We start from the raw sequence: 12428 nt of genomic DNA, 5'->3' as shown, positions 1-12428 counted from the left end.
AATAAACATTGAATGAATAAGTGGAAGTTTCTCAGTTTAATTTGGAGCATGTAGGAAACACATTTTTCTTGTAAAAACTGCAAAACCACCTTTGTTAAGAGATACGAAGTGCATTTAAACAAGGGTTTGTCAGCTGTTCAGCTCGTACTCTCCAGGTGTTTGCTCTGTGTCTGGTTCCCTGCTGGTAACGGGGCTGCAGAGGGGCCGAGACTGGTGCCACGCCCACTCCACTTAGGGTCTAGTTAAAAAGAGAAAAAACTAAGAAATAGGTAAACAAATGAAGAAATCATTGGAGAAGTTTCAGATGAATGGCAGTGCAATAAAAACAAAAACAGGGTAATAGGCTAGAGAAAAAATTTGAGTTGTGTAGGGGGACAGAAAATGTTAAACCGGAGGACAGGAAAGCGGCTTCTGAAAAGCTGACATATGCAGTGAGAAAGGCTTCAGAAGCCAGCTATGTAGAAGTCCAGGAAGGGGCCTTCACGGACTGAGGGACCTGGCGCTTCCAGGGGACAGGGGTGAGGCAGGAATGCAAGGGGTTGTTGGGGACCATAACAGAGTCAGGGAAGAAGAACAGGGCCCAGTGCACTTGGTGAGCCCGTAAGATGCAAGAGAGAGTGGGGAAGTTCTGGTATCAGCTGCAAAGGACAGGGACTGCAGAATTTAAATCAGCAGAGTGACATGATTTAATTTGATGTCTGAAAAAAAACAATCTGACAGATAAGTAAAACTGTTCTCATTTTACATGATTTCCTTTAAAAGAAACAAGTGATTGTAGAGACGCCTGCTGAGAAAATATTCAGGGCAGTTTTAAAGTTGTGATGGGCCTGTGAAGCCCAGCAAGAACCTTCTGAAAGCTCTTTGTAGAAAAATTTTTGAATACACAAAAGTTTGCATACACCGTGTGGCAATTCAGACCCTTCAAAGCCTAGGTATTCCAGGCTGACAACCCTGACTGGACATGTAAGAGTGTTTATTTTTAGGACAGTAAGAACACCATGCTGTCCACATCTGTCCCACCGCCTGCAATAGTAAGAGGTTGTTTCTCAGCACAGACAGCACTGGTGTTAGCCAGAGTTCAGAGAAAATAGATCCACTAAGCCCTGCCTTAGTAGCTGCTATACCTAAACCTCATTACTGTTCTTTCTTCAGCATGAAAACTTCCCCTAGCAAGAGTCAATGAACATCAAAGTGAATGCCAGACTGATCAGCCCGCCACTGAATTTCCCACATGCTTTTCCTTCAGTGAGATTTCCTGGGGGACTAATCAAGAAACTTCAGTCCAGCTGACCAAGGAGCTCACTGTTACTTTTCATGCAAGGATGGCTGACTGTCATTCTTTTTACATCGTGACACTCTTCTCCTTTGCTAACGTTAATTCTCCTCGGCGTACAATTATTTTTCAACACAGCATATCCATAAGGCAAGCGAGGCTGATCAAAATACAAGGTGTGTTTTAATTTTTAAAAATTACCACAGTAAAAGACACATTGCCAGTAATCTCCTCCAAACTTCCCGCTTTGCTTTGACCACATTTGTCCCTTACCCTCGCCATTTCCTGAAGCAGCTCTGGAAGAACTCTTTCCTGAGTGTCTTTACGAGGCGTGGTCAAAAAATACCAGTGAATGAAGCTACCCAGTGCCACCAAAGGGAAGGCAGGCTCAAAAAAGCATTACGGTGCATCTTCATCCATTTCACTCACTGGACCTGGCTCCTCCCCAAAGTCAAAATGACCACAGCCATGTAAACGTTTCAAGCTGTCTTGGCACACGGAGGCAGCCGGCAGAGCACAACTAAAGACACTCACAAAAGAGGACCTCCAGAGCTGCTTCAGGAAGTGGCAGAACAGTGGGATCAGTGTGTCCTACAGGCAGGCAGGCACTCTGAGAGTATTAATGGTAAGGTGTCTTTTTACTATAATGCATTTTTTACATTTAGTTATCTTAGTCTTCCATCGTGCTTTGTACGCTTAAAAAATACACACTACAAAATTAGATGGAATAACAAAAAGAAACAAAAATAATAACGGGAAAAAACGGTTGAAAAGGAAGTAATAATCTATGATAACCAAGTGTATTTGTGTGTACACAGAAAAACGGGTGAATAAACTTTAGAGCACTGCTCATAGATGCTCAAATAAAAATAAACAGAATCAAAGCAGTTGCATTTAACAGTAGATGCCTTGCCTTTAAATGAAACATCATTTTAAACCGTATAACTGAAAAGCATTATCCCACAGTTACACGGAAGTTATACACAGAAAATCCACTTCTGTTCTTTTTCCCTCCTGTGGCAAAAGCACTGACCATCACTAGCCACCATCAGAGCTCACCTTGCTGATATTCAGCCCACGGTATTAGCTGATCCCCAACTGTACTTTGGAGACCCTTAAAACTCAGAAAAATAATACATCGTAGAGGATTTCCAGAGAGTGTCAAACATCCTAAATCTAAATTCACATCCAAGCTGTCCACATTCCAATTCTGTGACAGTTGTGCTAATAATTCACAGCTGACACAAGGAAATATTTTATTCTGAACTTGGCCTCCCCAGCCCTCCTTTGCCTCCTTTTCCCCATCCCCCTTCCTTCTTTCTTTTCTTCCTCTCTTCCTTCTTCTTTGCCTTTCTTCCTTCCTTCCAGGAATATTTATTCTAAGTAAGAAATTTCATTCAAATTCTGAGTGTTCTTCCATGTTGTTCTATGGTAACAGATGAAACAGCTAACTCATATATTTAAGATGATTGCAATGTATGTCAAAAACATGGAATTTCTATGATTTCAATACAAATTCACATTCTAATAATCCTATTGGCAGTCATATTACAGTTCAGCAAATTCCGGGAAAATTATTCACTACCTATGACCTGAATGCAGAGTTCCCCAACTGTGTCAAACAAGGTTTCCCAAACTTCCACAGGTCTGAGCTGCAAAGGCGAACATCCTGAACCTAGGCTACTCAGAATCTGTGATACCCAAGTGCCTAGAGGTAGAAACTTTAACTTAATGTAAATAATAATTTTTCCTCCCAGCAAATCTTTGTCCAAAAAGTAAATGTGGTCAGTGTGAGTGCTATGCTATTTTGTAACACAATCTACCTCATAAGACTATGATGAAATGAAACATATGTAAAAATCCTTATATCCTGCAAAATATCATATAAAATATGCATTCATTATCAGGAAAACATACACCTCTGCCCTTTACAACATAAACAATATACAAACACTAAATTAAACGGAGCAGTGAGATAGCTGCACATTCCCATCTGCAGACTGAATCTGCATGCCTTTAAAACGACTACCCAATGTTAGGACCCAGATCTACAGGAGGAGAATGAAACAGGAAGAGTGTCGCACCTTGCGGGAGCGTGACATCCCTTGACACTCCACAGACGCCGACCTCTTTGTCCTTCAGGCTTGCCTAGCAGGCCCCATCTTCTATCGCAAAAGCCAAATCATCTGATCCCAAACTAACTGTCAACTGCCTGTGATGGTGAGGAAGCCAGACATCAATCAATCAGGTTTTATCAGACGCTCTCTTCGTCTCTCTGTTGTGCTCATCTTATCATCTGACCCAGTTGTAGCCCTGACTTCAGAAGCTTAAGCAACTTGATGACAAAATATGCGCCTGTTTGTCCAAGATGCACGTCGTTAAGAAGTGGGTGATATTTTTAGCAGCGACCTAATATATGTGCAAATGAACCCTTGGACATTTCACATAGACACAAGTCCTATGTTGATCCTTCCCCCTGCACCTCCAGTCTGTCCTTGCTAGTAGGAGGCCCAATACTCCCAAATATGCCAGAGGAGTTCCACAGCAGAGAAACGTCATAGGAAAATGAGGTTATTTTTATGTCAAGTAGCAGAAAGGCTATCAAAACGAGAATTGGAGAATGTCACTCCAAGAAGAGAAAGGAGAGCTGACTGCTGAAGGTGCACAACATCAGTGCAGACATTCCCATCCCAAATAAATAAAAATAACTCTGGAATTGCAAGCCTTTTACTATTTGCAGTGAAGTAGTCTTGGAAAAAAACATGAAATCTGCGTGCTGTTGGCAAATCTCCATTAGCTGTGCACGGCGGAACAGGACGCCACTCCACCGACCAGCGAGGCAGGCACTGCAGCAGGGACACTGGAGATGTTCACTGCAAAGTGGATATTTATTTGTTCCATAATTTCTACACAAAAGTGAGAAGAGTAAAACATACAGCCGTTTTATGGGGATCAGTATTCTACATTAGCAGATGTAATTGTCTTCTTGCTTCAATGCATCTTCTCTTCAGAAAGCAATTGCTTAAATTTTTATATTTTCCTTAAAATCAAAACAACCTTTATGATAAATATGATTTTCATTAACAGGCAATATAGTCAATTACATACCCACTGAGCTATAACATATTTTGAGAGGTCTTTAGAAGTAGCAGAAAATGTGTCCACAGAATATAGTCATGTAAACATATACCTTCGTCACTGAAGCAGAGGTCACACACCACCACAAAGTAACACCGTGATATATTTGGAGGTGGATAAAAGCAGGCATCATGACAATAACGTGTGTGCTGTAGGAAACACAGCATTCCAAAGGATCCCCATTAAATTCACAAGGTGTTTTTAAATTTAAATTTCAGGGTTACTAAAAAAGTAAATGCCTTTGAGTTGCTTAGCACACACAAGACCAGAAAGTTCACCAGTATAATTATGCCATTTTACGTTCTGGAGTTGTTTTTGGAAAGATATTCAACTGCTACTATAAAAAAATCCATCTGTGGCATTTTAAGAAATTAAAGATGCATTAAAAAGGTTGAAATATCAAATATGCTAAGATTAATCTATGACATAAAGTTGGGAGTATAGCTTTGTAGTACAGCACCTGTTTACCACATCCAAAGCCCTGGACTGGATTCCTGGCACAACCAAAAAAAAAAAAAAATGACAAGTTTTATCAACTAATTATAAATAATCACATTGTTTCATCAAATTATGCAATAAGGCTTAAAGCCACTGTTCCAAATTAAGTAATCAAAATATTGCATGCAAGGGGGAAAAGAACAATATATGGTGTATTTAATTATGGTTTACAATTATCATTTCATGTTTATTTTAAAAAATTTATAATTCTTAGCTATTTTTCTGTATAAAGTGAGAAGTTTTTGGGCCTCAACAACTTGAAGGCTGGTTAATGCCTGAATTTTCAATCTCCTAGCTCCCATCCCACTGCAGGTGCCAATAATTTTAGAAGGTGCCACAGTGACACAAAGAAAAGCCTTTTTTCCAAGAGCATACCAGTGTTTAATACTCCAAAGGAATATTTAAGAAAAATTAAAAGTTCTAGATCCATAAGAGGTGAAGGACAAACATTTGCCTCTAAATTTTGTAATGAGTTTTTTACTCTGCTCAAGTTTAAAAACTTTTGCAAATTTTGTGACAAATAAAAGTTTTAGAGATTATGCCTGAAAAAAAGTCAACTAATTTACATTTATGAGAAATTTTCCATATACAATATTAGACAGATGTCAATTGACTGAAAGTTCTTTTTTATTCTCTCAGTAAGAGATATCTACACGTTTTCCAAATATAGGTCACAGTAAATCATAGCTTCAAAAGAACTTATGTAAGAAGAAAATCAACAGAAAACTAACACTAAATGCATCTTCTAATAGATGTCCCTTTAAAGATAATTTTCAGATGCATTTTGAAATTTAAACAAAAATTATAATGTAGATTTTTAATTGCCTACAAAAAAGTAGGCATTACAACTTTCGTGCAGGCTATTACAATTATTTATTTTGTGATAATCTATATCTAAGCTACTATAAATATTCATGAATTGTCTATGATACATCTGGCATTACCAAAAGCAGAATCACGTACGTGAAATATCAGACTAACACCTTCGACGTCTTCTAGCCTTCAGATGGGAGGCCTTTCACAAATTAATAAAACCAAGCAGGCAGTGGTACATGCCTAGATGAAGTGAAGGTCACTTTAACATTAAATATGATACTAGTGTCTCTTAAAAGCACGCTCCTTGCTTTGCATACACGGAGCACTGCCAGGTTAGTCCAGGGTATCTCGCATTCCCCTGAAGGTTTTACGAGAGTGGACCTCAAACTCTGTGTGCACAATACATCGCTGGACTGAGCAACCAGACTTGTGGCATTGTTTACCCCACCAGGTACTAAACACTGCCTTTTAAAGTCTCCATTTTCGTGAGACAAGAACAGTTTCCCTACACCCACACACTCTATTTAGTGCCTGCACGGATATTTCAGGTATTATTTCTGAATCTAGTGTTGACTCGTGAGCATCACATTTTATTTCGTAGAAAGATGAATTTCTAATGATTGGATTCTTTTAAAGCGCTCACTGTGAGTAATTAGTACATCTTAGGAATATCAGCAAAGCAGCACGTATTTTATTTCCTGACTTGAGAAACTTATGATGCTTTATTATCTTGGCAAACATTCTTCAAAGATAAGTACTCTGTTAGCTTGCTGTTCAGGATTTCTTGGATTAAGAGCGCATATTTGTTAGTTTTAAAATATTTCCAGAAAAATTTCTTCCTTGTGCTTCAAAACCCACAGCAAAACTCTCTTGCCTCACACACAGGACAAATCACCTCACACCCATCCTAAGCAAAACGGGCCCTCAAACGTACTTCTGTTACACAATGGGCATTGCTACCAAGAAGCCAGAAATAAGGGACAAAAAAGAAAAATAATAAGACCTTTTTATTTCAACATGTGAAATCCTGCCAAAACCAATTCCACCTAGTAATTACCACATATTCATTTTTAGAAGTATTTGCCAAAGACACAAATTACTAAAGCTTTAAATAATCCTGACTAGACAATTCTCTACCTTTCTGCCATCTCAAAGACAAGCTGGCAGTAAAGGCACGACACCCTCCCAGGCAAGCTTCGCGCATTAATATTTAAATCTTACCTATCCCCTGTGATTGGAATTCAGCCTCTATTCACAAACAAAAACTAAATCAATGTTCTTAGAGTTCAAACTAGATCCCTAAACAGTTTGTCACTCTCCATGCACAGATAAGATAAACTTTCTTTGACCCAAGAGATGAAGTTGCCATGACGATCAGAGAGTCCACTTTCTATATTGATATTTTGCTGATGTAACAACAAATAGAACCAGATCCTAGTGCTGATAATGGTGATTAATTAATACTAATATTGATCCCTACAAGCAAGAGACAAGGCTATTAACTTGAAGCCTGAAAAGTCAATTGTTACCTGTGGCAGAGATACTAGGACCTGATTTGGAAGCATAATAAACAAATGTGCTATCTTTATGCTAATACTTTTAAAGAGATAGTTCTTTCCAGAATGCCAAATATTGCCATATCCGAGCTTATTAATGTAACTGTATTTCAGCTTTTAAACATGTAACTTTATTGAGTGCAACACACTTACCCCTTTATCTACGGGGGAAACACATTCTCTTGTTGCTAAAGTAAGGGACTTGTGCTGCTACTCACTGGGTGAGAGAATGGACTGATAATTTTATACAGGGCAGGCACTGAATTGGACTGGGTTTCAAAAACATCTGCAGTGTTCCTATGAAATGTTCTATTCTACTTCTGCATCAGGAAAGTAACAAATCATCCCAGGGAATATGCCTTGCAAGATAAGAACTTTGAAGTTAACATATCCACTCATATATTTGAGTGAACAAAGACTGCATTTAAAAAAGGAAAATATTCTTAAATTTCTTTTTATTCCTACATAAATTCCATCTTAGATTTTTTCATACAATGTAGTCTAACATCAAAAAACTTCCTCGAGATAGTATCACTTCATTTAAAACGTGATGCACATTAAGTTACTGGGAAGGAAAGTTCATTCGGGCAGGCATCTCCTTGAAATGTAAACATAAATTACAGATGAATAAAATTCATTCATTCATTCACCTAATACCTTTTGAGCCAAAGTTATGTATTTAACACAGGGTTCTTAAAAGATAAATGACAAGTTCATTGTTGATTCGTCTTGGTTGTGCAGAGAATAAAATCATGGAAATTAGAAACCTACGTATCCAATTCCAAATAACTCATTTTAGTTAATGTATTAGATTCAATCTTGTTCTCTCAAAACTTTTTCTACTATTAATCACTAGTAGCCTAATAACTCAGAGCTACACCTCTTTTAGTTTTCTGTAGTCATTTGAAGGAAAAGCTAATTAGTACTTACATGATTAAAGGTTAAACTTACTGAGCACTATCCTATGGCTATTGGTAGACATAGTTATAAATTAGACAATTGATATAATCTACGAATACCTTCATTCATCCCACAACTACCTCAAAACAAAGCAATGCATAAACGTTTGCATTAATCCTTAAACCTATAATAAAATTTTGACTTAGCAGGACATAAAATTCAGGAACAAACCATGCAGTGTACTACTTCCCAACCTCAGAGCACCAACTTACACGACATGACAAGTTATCATATTTTCTACGTCTAGTTTTAAGAAGTTCAGAAAATAAAATATTATTTATAAAGATTTATTGGTAATCTTTGATATCTCAAGTGAACATTGATCTCTTTGAAGAGACTTATCTCTCCAATCAGAGATGTTTACATTTCTAACTGAACAGATATAATGAATTGTCACTCTTAAAGTCTCCAACTGCAATTTATAGAAAATCAAAGGGATTTATTTTAAAAATATTGTAATAAGTAACATTAAACTTCATAGTTTTTTGGACTCTGCAACTTCACAAATGAACTACTTTGAAGCTATCAGAAATGGAAAATATAAAGGCTGCTCTATTAATTTGCAGTAATATTGGCAAGTTGTAGCTTTAAACTTTTTTCCAGCAGCCAGAGATGAAAATGCTAATGCACTGTTGATGCCACTGAACTTAAAAAAAAATTTAAGAAAAAAACCTGACTTCATGATTAATGATCTTTTACAGGTAAGCTTCCTTACATTTTCTTTAACTCTTAAAGTATTACCACATTAGCTGTCTCAAAATTTGTCTATTTTTAAATCTGCTAAATAATTATTCTGAGGTTTTTCTCTGGAAAATGGTATGCAATGAAGTTATTTCAAATTTTAAATAAATTGATCTTAAGTTGTTCACAAACAACTGGTATCATTCCATTTGTTTTATTGATAAAATCAGTATTACGTAACATACATAATCCTTTATTTCATGGTCGGTGTAAAAACAAGATTTTCCAAGATGTTTCTCAGTCAAAAATGTAGAAACCCAAATCCTTTACATGAGAAGTATCATAAGCCAAAAAGAAATGAGTATTTTTAATATTGTATTTTATTATCTTCTAAATACACAAAAACCAGTAAATAATTGTTTAAAAGCAAAAATCTACCTTAGTGGATGGCTTGTGAAAGGCAAGACAGCCTGTGTATAAGAATGACCAGTGTGTTTCAAATGTCCATCCAGTCCCGAAAACCTTTTTAAAAGTAATAATGCTAATAGTAATGCAGCAGATAATCAACCCCAAAATGATGGATTACATATAAACAAAGGAAACTTTTAAAATTCTACAAACGATGAAAATAACCATGTTCCCTTTTCCCATACCATTATGTTGAGGTTATAAAAATGACTCAACTGAGCGCTCCATATGACAAATATTAAATAACAAATTTAATGGGCAACATTTTCATTTCAAAACAATCATCAATTGATACATAAAACATTTACTGTTGCCCACTTTTTAAAAAGTATCACGGAACATGAAAATGCCAATGTGCAAGTTAAGAAGGAGTTACACGGCCGAAATTGGGAAACCATCCCAAACAACCGAAAGATGGTTCAGTCAACATGAACGGGTTCCAACTTCTGGAAAAGCCCATCCACTCTGCTGACAAGATCATCCCCAACACGGCGCATTTCACTTTCAGCACATCTGTGGGCTCCCAGTATCTGCTTCCCTTTCAAGAAAACACGGTTCCTCCTCTTCCTTCAACCCTCTTTTCCATAGCACTGCATCACGGGCGCCCGGTCTAGGCGGAACACTAACGTTCTACATGTCTGCCAGATCAGTCCCTCTGGAAGTTTCATGAAAGCTGTACTCTAACGGTGTAAAGAATGCCTTTTCTTAACCTTCTGGAAAACAAAGTCTTTGAGCTTCCTCCCCTTCTCCCTCTTCAACCTGTCCATGCGCTACCAGGGGGCAGATAATGACACTCATCTACAGAGAAAAAGCAAAGGAAACCGAAGTCCAGCTTCCCCCGAGCCTGTAACCAGCACACTGAAGTGTGCCTCAAGTTGGGGACAGACAGCAGTACAAGCACGACTGGAGACAACGGCCTGAAGAAGAAAATAACAGTAAAACTGCACACACAACACATTCACTCATCATAAAGAGCAGCATTGGTAAAAGAAAAAAATCATCATTTCTGTCATAAATTTTGCAGTGCAGCACCAGAATGCAGGACAATCTGGGCAATTTATTGGCATATTGGCAGGAGGTGATAAGACTAAAACAACAACAGCTAGCAGCTGTGCGAAGAGATGGGCTGATACCATGATAGGCTCCCACCCCAAACACCTCCCGCCCTATCAGGGCTTTTTATCAAACCAGGATTACAATAATAGCTCATGAGAGAAAGCTTCTGAGGGAAGGCAGAAAATATAGTCTTGGAACAGGAAAAAAAAAATTTGAATTTTGGGACAAAACATGGGGCAAAATACATAATTTATCACTGTATTATCAGGAAATCCAGGCAGTCTAATCAAGGCGCACTGAGTGACTATTTTTTGCCTTATCATCCAAAGTGGTGGAAACGGAGAAGGAATTATCAGGCTTCTGCAGATTGCTGGGCTGGAATTTTAATGGTAATAATCGGGTTTCTGATGGTATATCTTCTCCACTTATCTTTCCCATTATCTCCTCTTATCTGGCCAGTCATCATAGCAAATTAATGGTGCTCTTTCAGCGTTGGCTTTTTATCGCTGCCCAGAGAGCACCCAAGGGGAGAGAATAAGCAAAATATTAAAATACTGCATAAATCACAATTTTAGATAGCAGGGAACTGTATGCAGAAAAAGAAAAAAAAAAAAAAAGAAAAACGGTGCCCAACAACCTTTTTGTCCTTTAAATTGACTGTCTTCAGACTTTCTGGTAGAGCTGACTTTTTGCTTGTCATAGTTGCTCTAAATTGGGTATGCTTTATCAACACTGCCAAAGCTTTATTTTCAAGTCCTGGACGTTTCCAAGTTTAAAGTGTAGTTCGACTAGGGGTGGGAAATGCTATTGTTTCACAACATACCTCTTTCTGATATTTTCTGAACTTGTGTTTGACGCAGAACTGTGAGAGTAACAGTGTTATTTGTCACAGACGACGGTGCAGCCCCTGAGCACTTATGAAATCGGAAAGAGAGACCTACGGCAGTGATGACTTCGAGTGCAAGACAAACTTCTGCCTCCACAAGCCCGTTTCTTATCCCCAGACAGGCAAAGGAGACAAAGTCAAGAGACCGCAACCACAACGACTTTACAGCTGCTCTGATCACATTTAAATATCTCCTCCCAAAAGCTGTGAGAGCACTGCTCTAACGCAGCAATTCAAAGACCTCTAATTTTTCATTTTCCTCAGGAGAGGGAGAAGGGGCGTCCACGTTTGCATAGATTATCGCTGCGACCCCAAAGTGAATCCAATAAAAGTCTAACGTGCCTGTGTATTAATAATGCAGCCGTATGCATGTATCAGCCGGCAATGATCACTGTGAACAAATATATACATGTAATTATTTGTTCACTTCTGAATGAGAACTTTGAAGCATTTTTGATAGTTAATAAATCACAGCACTCAAATAAGCCAGTAAAATGTTTTACGACCTAGAACACAAGAGTAGCATCAGCAATTAGTTCCAATGCTTTAATCTTCAATTATATGAGGTGGACGCAGAAGGAAAGAAAAAAATTTAACGTAGCTAATTGAGACGATAGCAAAGTATTCCCAAGTAGAATCAGACGGTCTTTGTGCCATACAATCAATTAATATTAATTATTTATTAACAATCTAGAGGACAGCCGGAAACCAAAAAGCATTTGCATTTAATCATGTTTGTAATGCTATCATGATAGGCACGGGTTTGCACTATACAGTGTAACGCCAGAACAGAAGGATCCGATCAATTTAACACCGAAAAGTAGAAGCAATTAGTGAAAGCCAGGAACCATCACTTCTCCGAAAAGTGAAAGTCCCGAACGGCGCTGCCACTGCCTTCAAACTGCCGCTACGGCGAAGTCCACCGCTTGCTTTTTAAGCCAAGTTGCGTGGCGTGGGCTCTGAAATTCAGCCTGGGAAGTGAATGCACCGCACAGAGGCTGCACACACGCGCACGCACGCACTCACACTCGCACACGGCCGAGGGGAGCGCGCGCCCCGGCCCCGGCCCGCTCCAGGGCGAGCCGGTGGGCAGCGT

This window comes from Chinchilla lanigera, unplaced genomic scaffold (genome assembly GCF_000276665.1).
Source record: "Chinchilla lanigera isolate Chin_1 unplaced genomic scaffold, ChiLan1.0 scaffold00016, whole genome shotgun sequence".
Lineage (NCBI taxonomy): Eukaryota > Metazoa > Chordata > Mammalia > Rodentia > Chinchillidae > Chinchilla > Chinchilla lanigera.
The sequence above is the reverse complement of the archived record's forward strand: the minus strand, read 5'-3'. Positions refer to the sequence as shown.